Source organism: Dasypus novemcinctus, chromosome 4 (assembly GCF_030445035.2).
Source record: "Dasypus novemcinctus isolate mDasNov1 chromosome 4, mDasNov1.1.hap2, whole genome shotgun sequence".
Taxonomy (NCBI): domain Eukaryota; kingdom Metazoa; phylum Chordata; class Mammalia; order Cingulata; family Dasypodidae; genus Dasypus; species Dasypus novemcinctus.
The window spans coordinates 80,584,362-80,596,458 of NC_080676.1; positions in this window are offsets into that span (position 1 = coordinate 80,584,362).

Here is a 12,097-nt window from a genome sequence, read left to right on the forward strand (position 1 = left end):
CATGCGGACACTCGCATGGACACTCGGCTCACCATGTGGGCACTGGCTCAATGCACAGGCATGCTTTCTCTTCTTCTTTTTCACCAGGAGGCTCCAGGGATCAAACCTGGGTCCTCCCATATGATAGGTGGAGGCCTTATCACTTGAGCCACATCTGCTTCCCTGTTGTTGTTTTTCAGGTACCAGGGCCCGGGGATTTTTTGTTTTTGTTTTTTCAGAAGGTACTGAGAAACAAACCTGTTCACAGTCAATATTACTGTAAATGCATTATTTACTTCCACCATTTTATTCTTTGGTTTTCATATGTCATATCTTGTTTTCATCCATCTTTTTACTCTTTTAGTTATCCTTTCTGCTATTTTTGCCTTCTGCTCGCTCCTCCAAGCCTTTCTCTTCTGTTTTTTTCTTTCAGGCTATATGGTTCCCTTTAATATTTCCTGCAAAGGCGGCTTCTTTTTTTTATCACCTCACTTAGATTCTGTTTATTTGTGAATATTTTAAACTCACCTTCATATTTGAAGGACAATTTTTCCAGAATAAGAATTCATAGCTGTCAATTTTTCTCTTTCAGTATTCTAAAGTATCATACCACTGTCTTCTCACCTCCATGGTTTCTGAGGAGCAATCCACACTAAGAGTTACTGGGCATCCTTCGTATGTGATGATTTGCTTCTCCCTTGCTGCTTTCAGAATTTTCTCTTTATTTTTGATGTTTAACATTCTGAGTAGTAAGTGTCTTGGTGTAGATCTACTCAGATTTATTCTAATTGGGGTATGCTGTACTTCTTGGACATGTAAACTCATTTTCTTCATGAAAGTTGGGAAGTTTTCATCCATTATTTCCTCAAATACTCTTTCTGCTCTCTTTCCCTTCTCTTCTCCTTCTGGAACTCCCATGACATATATGTTGTTGCATTTTGTGTTATCATTGAACTACCTGAGTCCCTGCTCATTTTTTTGCATTCTTTTCTCTCTCTGTTCTCCACTCTCTGCAATTTCAACTGTTCTGTCTTCTACATCACTTATTCTTTCTTCTATCATTTCAAGTCTGCTGTTGCATGCCTCTAATGTGTTTTTTATCTTACCTATCATGTCTTTCATTCCCATGAGCTCTGTTACTTTTCTATTCAGGTTTTCAAATTCTTCTTTGCTCAGTGTCTTCTTGATGTCCTTTATCTCTTTAGCAAGATTGTCTTTCAACTCATTAATTTGATTTTGGAAATTTGTATGAATCTCAAGGATTTGTCTCAAATCCTTGTCTCATCTGGGGCTTTGATACATTCCTTTGCTTGGGCCATTTCTTCCATTTTCTTAGTATGGTTTGTAATATTCTGCTGATGTCTAGGCATCTGATTATGCTGGTGAGTTTACTCTAATGTTCAATGTCTCTCTCTTCCATGGGATTTAGCAGTGGGAGACTGTGTGTTACTGCTGTTCTTTGTTACTGCTGTTCTGGATCTTTGGGATTGTCCCTGTTAGTTGCTCAAATCTGGGCCCTGGACTCAGTTATGTCATGCTTCCAAACACTTTGTGGAGGGAAGTTGTAAAGGTCTGAAAAAGCCTCTCATTTATTTTTAATTCACTCACACATATTTCCTTGGTATGCCAGTAAGGTGCTCTTCAACAGCCCTCTCAGTTCAAAGCCTGGACGGAGTGTGTTCACTGCAACACCAACCAGATCAGTGTGATAGAGTATCCTGCCTGGAGGCTAAGAGCCTCATAATTCAAACTTTTTCAGAGGTTGTTCTCCAAACTTTGCTGGCAGTCCCTCCTTTTTCCCAGGTAGGGAATAATTCCACTCCCCTTGTGTCCTCAACAACCAGTCCCAACCAGTAGAGAGAGTATTGGGAGGGTCAGATTTCTTTAGTCCTGTGCTGGCTCCCAAAGCAAAATATGGTGTGGCCCCTCTTGGACTGGAAGGGCCATGGGACACAGCAGACCAAATTTGTTGGGCAAAAGCTGAGTCTGTCTTAGGCTGTGTCCTTCTCTCTCCCATTTATTGCAGAAGTGGATCCCTGCAGCCTCTTTTGTCTTTAGCCCCAGGACCAAAGCCTGAGAATTCAAAATTATCTGTAGGACAGGGGAAGATATTGACAGCTGCAGCTGCACATTTGACTCAAAGTTTTGCCATTGACATTCTTTTCATTTGCCCCTCTCTCTTCTGGGCAATGTCCAGCCTTCCCCTGGTTTCCTGAACCCTAGAACATTTTTTTACAGGCCATTTTTGCCTATCCCCTAGCTATTTTTCTGGGAGAGGAGAGAGTCCCATGTCTTTCTAATCCACCATCTTCCCAGAAGTCTACAAAACTTATATATTTTCAACAGTGTAAAAATTGACCACATATAATTCTTTGAGAGCCAAATAGGGTTAATCACATTAATAAACCCATAAACTCAATTTACCATAGTTTTTTTTCTTTTCTTTCTTTCTTCCCCCCTCCCCCCTTTCAAGGTAGTGGAATAAATTATCCCTATTGGAATAGAAGGGAAGGAAAGAAAGATTTAAATTGCGGGTCTACCAGTTATTGGGGCTAATTGCAGAGACACAAAGTAATGGATCCTTTGTTTTAGCAGAGCACTTCAATGAGTCTAACTGCATAAAGATAAATACCAACATCTCCACTACCTTAGTCCTTGAGTTTGGGTTGGAGAGTCTAAGTGAGAAGAGAAAAGTACTTAGGATAAGCAATATCTAAGGTCTACAGAACTCCATTTTGCCCCTAGTTTTCAGAGGACCCTGTTGCATGCTTAAATATCTCTTGTGAGATTTGGGGAAGTGGGGAAGGGAAAGATTATATCACACAAAAAGGGCTGAGCTCTATATTGGGTTAGATAGAGCCTAGGGAGGAAAGCTGCCAACGGTAAGATGCAAATGAGACCTCTGAAGCCAGAGGTGATCATGCCAATATGAGCTGCCCACCCCTTCTCCCCAGATAGCAGAAGGCAGGTTTGTCTTCTCAGAATGCAGGCAAGAAGTAGGGGTTGGAGATGAGGAGACAAAAATTCCTTAAATCATGAAGGACATGGTACCACTGCTTACATCTGGGTTTGGGTATTGAACAGATTCACCTCCTACAATCTACTTTACCTTTAGGGGCCTATCATCATCTCTCTGCATTTTGCTATTGTAGGGGAAGTAATCTACCCAACAGAGGAAAACACTATAAACTTCTTTATCATGTAGAACTAATCTCTTAGGCATCATTCATTATTCATCAGGGACCAATTGACTCAAAGGACACCAAAGTAGGCATCAGTGTGTCATGCATAATAAATGAATGAATGAATGAATGAATGAATGAATGAGTCAATAAGTGTATAAACTCGCTCTTCAGAAAATTCTTTTCAAGGATAGAAGCCATTCATTTTTAACAGTATTTTCTTCCTTTCCTAACTGAGAAAAATCTGCATATCTGACCTGATCTATTCTTAAAACCCTAGTTATATCGATTTGCACCTAAATTTACTCAACATGATCTCCTCACAGACCCTGGGTCAAATACCAATGACAGGAGTTACATTCTCAGCTGGATTTAATGTAGGAATCATGGATTCTGTTTTTGATTATTTGATATGAATTCCTGCCTACCCCAATTACAGGCATCAATGCCCTGTTTAGGGTCACCCTGTTCCTGACCTGCTCTTGTCCAAGGCAGGCAGCCTGGCCCCACTAGGTGTTGCATCCTAGAAACAGTTTTGTCATTTGTTGTGGGTCTCAGGTGGGTCTTGGTAACCCAAATGTCTGCTATTCTACTACATACCCCTACCCCCACGTTTGTCTATCTATACTTGACCTCCTTCTGCTTGCCCAGAGTTTGCCTTAAATTATTGTCCATTTGGTCAGAGCCCTAACTTTTTGCCTGGGGATTCTGTCATCCATTTCCGTTTTCCTCCAAACTCAAGCTGGGTGGGTATCTAAAGGAAAAACCTTTGAAAAGTATAGATCCTACCCCTTTCTGACTTTAAGTGCTAGCATTGCCTGGAAATCATCCCCATCTAACAGAGTGACCTCCCTTAAGTATCAATGTGGAAGTGAGCCAACAGTCTTAAAATGATCTCACCTTTTATTTAGGCAGATGGGGTATGTGTGTATGTGGCTGTCAGTCTGGTGGGTAAGATATGGCAGCAGACAATGATACTCAAAGTCAAGTGGCTGCCATCTGTAGCAGTGACTTAATTTGAGACCATATGTTCATTCTTGGCAGGTACAGTGACCAGGTCTCAACTCTTGCAAAAAGATGGATAAGAGCTAGACCTTACTTAATTTGGCTGGGATCCAAAGACATCTCCAGTTCAAATAGGCTACTGGCTTGCCAAACTGGGAAACCCAAATAGGTGCCTGCTTTTAGATGCTATTTCAACACAGGATAGGAAAGAAAAGGGCAGTGTTTTCTAGCTGTGGGCCTCAATGAACTATTAATTTTCAAATTAATACAAGCATTTTTAATAGAATAGAATAGAACCTATCAAAAAATTTTGAATGTAGTAAAAAGTATTTCATGACACTTTTGCTTTGGTTACATGTGCTTGTATATACACTGCCTATCTCTGAAATGATATGTGAGAAACAGGGAAAACTGAAGGACTAAGAGGGAGATTTACTTCATTGTTCAGTTGGAAGTTTTTACCACATGCAGAAGATAAAAATGGAAGCAATAGAAAAATACTTGCAGTAAGTACGATAGACAAAATTTCAACATTCAAAATAAAGCCTTCAAGAAAACTGCAATTGCACAAAGATAGTTATGTTGTCTACTACAACATTCTTTATGATAGCAACAACTTGCAAATCATCCAAATGCCTATTAAAGAAAACCTAAATGAACTAAGATACATGCTTCCTTTGAACAATTACATAGCTGTTAAAAAGAATGAGGAAGATCTCTATGCAACAACATGAAAAGATACCTAAGAGGTATCATTCAGTGAAAAAGCAAGTTCCAGAATGATATGTATGTTATAACATTTTTGTATAAATTACTATCTATTCAAGAATTATTTATCGAGTACCTACTAAGTGTCTGACACTATTTGATGTTAAATATACAACAAAGAATAAAACAGATAAAACTCTTGACTTTATGGGGCTTACATTCCAATGGCCGGGACTGACAATAAACAAAATAAGCTTTATAGTAGAAAGGTGAAATATACTGTGGAGAAAAATAAATCAGAAAAGGGAAGGATTTATCTGAAATTGTAATTTAAATAGGGTGATAATTTTAAACAGGGTGACAAGGAGGACTCCCTAAGGTGACATTTGAGCAACAACTTGAAAGAGGGAGGAAGCAAGTCATGTGGATAATGGGCGAAAAGCTTTCCAGGTACAGGGAACAGCAAATCAAAGGTTGTAAGGAAGGAGCATTTCTGGATTGTTCAAGGAAGAGCAGAGGCCAGTGTGACTGTCATGGAATAAGCAGAATGAGCCTTACCTTTCTAAATAGAAAAATGTAGCTATACACATAAATACTAAATACTTAGACTCCATAGGTAACTGAACAATGGCTATGAATGAATAGTTCACATGGGAAGAAATATGACCATAAACCAATATCTAGAATACTTAAGTAACTTCTCTAATCAAAAATCAAATAGTCAAGATCAGCATTTTCCCCAACATGTTCCCCTGCCATGTCCCTACTATATAGTATTGTAATTACTGGCATCCTTGACTAGACTGTGAGCTTTGTGAGTGTGGAAACTATTTCTAGGTCTGTTGTGTTTACTGTTTTCTCTCTGGAGACTAGCACTGTTCCTAGTACTCAGTATCAGCCTGCATTACATAGCGCTAACCAAATGCCAGAAACCCTTTAATCTTCACAGCATGCCTTTGAGGTAGGTATCATTATTGTTGCTATTTTATAAGTGGAGTACTCATGCACAAAGAAAGTAATTAAATTCCTGAAAGTCATATGTCAGACAAGGATTTAACCCAGGCTCTCTGGTGCCAGAGTTCTTGAGTTAAACCACTCTGAGCTTCCTAAGGACTGCCATAACAAAGTGCCAAACTTGGTGACTTAAAGCAATGAAAATCCATTGTCTCACAGTTCTGGAGGCTGCTAGTCTGAAATCCAGTCATCTGCAGGGCCATATTCCCTCTGAAACCTTGTAAAGGAGTATGCTTCCTTGCTTCTTCTATATTCTGGTGTTTGCTGGCAATTCTTGGCATTCCATGGCTTGTAAATGCATCACTCTAATCCCTGCCTCCAGCTCCACATAACCTTCTTTTTTGTCTCCGTCTTGACATGGAATTCTCCTCTCTATCTGCTTCTGTCTCTCCTCCCCTTCCTATAGGGACACCAGTCATGTTGGATTAAGGCCCACCTCACACCAATATGACCTCATGTTAACTAATTCCATCTCCAATGACCATATGGAGTTTAGGACTTCAACATATTTTGGGGGGTGACCCATAACAACCACCATAATGCCTTTTAATAAATATGCTTAATAAATTAACTGTGAGATAAAAATATTTAGCAGATGAACTTATTTATTTTTAATATTTATTTTTATTTATTTCTGTCCCCTCCCCGGCCCCCAGTTGTCTGCTCTCCGTGTCCATTCGCTGTGTGTTCTTCTGTGATTGCTTCTATCCTTATCAGTGGCACCGGGAATCTGTTTCTTTTTGTTGCATCATCTTGCTGCATCAGCTCTCCGTGTGCGCAGCGCCATTCTTGGGCAGGCTGCACTTTCTTTTGCGCTGGGCGGCTCTCCTTACGGGGTGCACTCCTTGCGCGTGGGGCTCCCCTACGCAGGGGACACCCCTGCGTGGCAGGGCATTCCTTGTGCACATAAGCACTGCGCATGGGTCAGCTCCACACGGGTCAAGGAGGCCCCGGGTTTGAACCTTGGACTTCCCATGTGGTAGGTGGACACCCTATCCACTCAGCCAAGTCCGCTTCCCTGAACTTTTTTTATTAGAGAAGCTGTGGGTTTACAGAACAGTCATGCATAAAATACAGGATTCCTGTTTTCCATCCTATTATTAACATCTTGCATTGGTGTGGAACATTTGTTAGAATTGATGAAAGCACATTTTGATAATTGGAACATTAACTATAGTCCATGGTTGAATTTAGGGTTCACTGTTTGTACTGTGCAATTCCATGGATTTTTTTTAAAAATTTTATTCTAGTACCATATATACAATCTAAAACTCCCCTTTTAACCACATCCAAATATATAATTCAGTGCTGCTAATTACATTCACAATGTTGTCCTACCATCACCACCATCCATCCAAAACTTTTTCCTTGTCTCAAATAGAAACTCTGTACATTTTAAGACTTGACTCTCTATTGCCTACCCCTACCCCATCCCTTGGTAACCTATATTCTAGATTCAGATTAACCTTGCTATAGAAACAATAGGACTGGTCCATTTCTCAGAGCAAAATAACTTCATAAAATCTTTCTGTACAACAGTTGGTTTGTACAGGCAAAGTTATAAGAACTGTACATACCTTTGACATACAACTTCTTTTAGCAATGTATAAGGAAATCATTTAAATGGGGAAAATGGTGTTTGAATAATGATGCTTATAGTTGCACCATTTATAATAGGGAAAATATCTATTATAATAGGGAAACAACCCAGATTTGAGGACTGGTTTTGCAAAATAAAGACTATAATGAGCTTTACCCTCATTAGGCCCTGAGAGTAAGATGGGTCACCAGCAGCTCTACTGGAGCCATCCAAGAAAATTCAGCCAGGGTTCCTGCTCTTGCCGCATCTGCTCAAACCAACATGGTCTGATCCGGAAATACAGTCTCAATGTGTGCCGCCAGTGTTTCTGTCAGTACACAAGGATAGAGGCATCATCAAGTTGGACTAATTGATCTTCCTTGAGTGGACTCTCCAGGACATCCACCTGACTAAAACAATGCTAGTTCTTTGTATATAAAATAAAACGAAAAAAAAAAAAAAAAAGAATATAATGAAACAATGTAAACATGTAACTATTAAAATTTTAACTTTGTGGTCTATATTTGTATCTTGAAATGTGCATATGAAAAAAAGCTAAGTGGAAAAAGAACCAAACTAATATGTATACAGTCATTAAAACTATATATTTTAATTTTTCTATGATAAATAAAGATCAAGAGGTTTATGTAAATAGCTATGTTCATACAATAAACTCTTGGTAGTTTTTGTCTACAAAAATATTTCAAATGTGCAATGAAAGAGATGTATTAAGGTTCTCTAGGGAAACAAAATCAATAAGAGTTATCTGTAAATAATATGAGATTTTATAAAATTCTCTCATGTGACCATGGGGATTCACAAGTCCAGATTCCCCACGCAGCCTTCAAACTAGTGGCTTCGATGAAGTTCCAATGAAGGTCCTGATGAGTTCCCAGGAGACACTAACTGTCTAAAGATGATCTGGAAAATTCTCTCTGAATTCTGAAATCACTTCCCCTTTTAAGGCATTCAACTGATTGGATAAAGTGTCACTCATTGCTGAGGGCAATCTCCTTGGTTGATTGTAGATGTAATCAGCCATCTATGCTGTAAACTCACCGAAGACTAAAGCCAAAAATGTCCTTGTATTACAATTAGCCCAGTGCCTGCTTGACCAAACAACTGGGCACATTTACCTGGCTGAGTTGACACATTAGCCCAGACATAACAAAAAACAATGATGTATGTCAACCCTTAAAGGCTGAATTCATGAGGCAGTTCTATAAAGACCATTTCTCTAAGCACTAAGTCTGGAGTGTGGTAATCACCAATATGTACTTCCCAACCCGGGGTTAGGATGGGTAGAGCAGCTCTTTTGAACTTTCTCCCAGGTGTAGAAAACTGAAAGAGAGTTTAATTAAAGCACTTCACACTAAAGACTGTATTTTTTCCACAAAATAAATCTTTATTGCAATAAGGGTACAAATCAGTTAGCTACTTTCTATAAATGACTGGTTCTCTGTTGCCACTCTACACCAAAAAACCCATGGAATATTTTCAAAATATATATTTTCATGGAATATTTTCAAATACATGTATCTAGGCCCAGTTCAGTCTTTCTAAATCAGATTCTTCAGGAATATGTCCCAAGCATTTGTATTTTGAGGAAAAATCAAAGGAAATTCTGATAAACAGCGACTTTTTTTTTTTTTTTTTAAGATTTATTTATTTATTTAATTTCCCCCCCCCTCCCCTGGTTGTCTGTTCTTGGTGTCTATTTGCTGCGTCTTGTTTCTTTCTTTGTCCGCCTCTGTTGTCGTCAGCGGCACGGGAAGTGTGGGCGGCGCCATTCCTGGGCAGACTGCTCTTTCTTTTCACACTGGGCGGCTTTCCTCACGGGCGCACTCCTTGCGCGTGGGGCTCCCCCACGCGGGGGACACCCTTGCGTGGCACGGCACTCCTTGCACGCATCAGCACTGCGCATGGCCAGCTCCACACGGCTCAAGGAGGCCCGGGGTTTGAACCGCGGACCTCCCATATGGTAGACAGACGCCCTAACCACTGGGCCAAAGTCCGTTTCCCAAACAGCGACTTTTGAGAACAATTGCGATGAGACTTAGGCAAATTTATACATATATATATATGTATATATTCTTAGAACCAACCAGAGTGCCTGCTTATCCACAGCCCTCAAGTATAGGATTTAGTCTTTTTATTTTAGCTAATTTGATAGTTGTAGCACTTTGATATGATTTATGAATTCCAAAAATAGATATTGGATTATGTTTGTAAACTGGTCTATACCTGGGCATGAGTAAATTATAATTATGGCTTTGATTGGGCCACATCAGTAGGATGTTGAGCTCCCACCCCCTTGGTGGGTGGGGACTCACAGATAAAACTACATGGCAGAGCAGAAGAGTAAGTTGGAATTTTGATGTTGGAGTTTTGATGCTGGAGTTTTTGAGCCAGAACCCTGGGAGGTAAGCACACAGAAGAGCTTGGTCATAAGGAGAGAGAATCAAGCCCCTGGGGGAGAGACAGAGCCAGTCACTTGATAGTCTACAGCTGACCTTGTAGAGAAAATAGGGGATTTGAACCTGGAAAGAAATGAACCCTGGGAAGAGAGGAACCCAGGAAGGCTGAACCCTTACAGACATTTGCAGCCATCTTGCTCCAACATGTGGCGAAAGACTTTGATGAGGGAAGTAACTTATGCTTTATGGCTTGGTAACTGTAAGCTTCTACCTCAAATAAATACCCTTTATAAAAACCAAGTGATTTCTGGTATTTTGCATCACTCCTTTGGCTGACTAATACAACAGGTATGAAGTGTTATCTCCTAGCTGATTAATTTATTGAGAATATTCACGAAAAGGCATCTTTTTTTAAACTATGTTTAAAAAAATAAATGCAGGAAAATGCTCGCAAAACACTAGAAACAATCTAAATATCCATTATTTTCAGACTGATCAAATAAATAATTCTATTTACATGCAATGGAAAAACTATGCTGCTGTTAAAAAGAGTGAAGAAGAATTCTATGTATAAATGGAAACTTCTCAAAGATATATTGTAAGAAGGCCTGAAGTACAGTCATTTTTAGAACTCAATTACTTCTGGGTATTTTAATGAGCTACAGAACAATGTATCCATTATGTTACAGTTATACACAAGCTTCTATATTCATAGGCTTCCTCTGTAAGGAAACACTAGACACTGGTCACAGTAGTTGCCTCTGCATAGAGCACTTGATTGATTGAACATACAGTGACTGAGTGAATGGGTAGATTGACTTTTTATTTTACATCTTTATATGTATTACTTCTTAGATATTAAATATGAACATTTAGGTACACGTGGACTGTCAATCTACTAAACTTTCAGCTATTAATAATTACTGCTAAATTATCTGAGATGTCAACCCAAATCTAAGTTTGACTGTCACTATGAATCTTTTATAGGCCCAATTCACTTCATTGATTTGATTTCCAGGGCTGTTATGTTGGTCTTCCTTCCAGTGTTCAACTCTTAGTTAGCCATTTGTCCTATTTTTCTCTCAGGGAATATATCTTCTTCCTGTATCTTGAAGATTTTCATTTCAACTACCTGGGGCTTCCTAGTGCTATAATCAAGAAGGAAAGAAGACTTTATTCTCTTTCCATTGACCTAAAGAAGTCAGAAAGCACCCACCAAAGCAAATAAACAAATGTACCAAAGAATCCATTACTTAGCACCATCTTTCCTTATGGTCTCATCCAATCAGAGATTTCTTTTAGTAACCAGAATTTCTCTAAGAGTACTCTCTAATCCTAACAGGTATGTAAATTTCTGTGTATTGGAGCTTCTTTACTAGGCAGTGAAGTTTCAAGAATCGACAGTGGATTTGCTGCTAAAGATTCCCTGAAAAAATTTGCAAAAGGGCATTTTAAACACAATTCGAACATAACTGATTTCTTTAAAAAAATTGGGGTATATTGGTTTGCCTGTTTGTAACACTGTATACAAAACACTCAAATGCAGTTTGCTTATAATTTCCCTTCCTTCAGATTGTTGCAGGCAAGAGCCTCAGATTATCACAGAATCATCACAGCAATAAGGGAATTAAGGGCTCAACTAATTTTTTCCCCTGCTAAGGTTGAAAATAACTGCCACACCATTCTTAGCATGTGGTCCTCTGAAACTTCTTGAAAGGCACTTCCTCTCAAGACATTATTGTTGTTTTAAAATGTCAAACCATGTTCTGTCTTCTGTAATTTCTTCTTTCTGTTATTTGCCTTCTACTTAAGGGAAAAACTGATTATTATTCACACCCAAAGCCCTGGTGTTGTACTGCATTGGTGGGGGACGGGTTTGTGGGGATGAGGCAACCTTGAAGGATGGCTGTGAGAGGCAGGAGTAAGGGTAAGACTGCAGTCACTGTGGACGTCACCAAGGTAGTGGAGGCAGTATCCCTAAAAAGAATTTTGAAAAATTACACTCTTTCTAATACATTTTAAAAATAGACATTTAAAATTTTTATCGTAAGTTTAAAGAGTTGAAAAGGATATGATTTCTGGAATATTATAAATAAATCTACTTCATCACCCTTTTAAGTTTTATCTTAAAATCTAAATATCATAGTGTCTCGATATCTACCTCTCTCATCTTAAAAGTTTATTACAAGCCCCCTTACACAGTCGAAAATTTT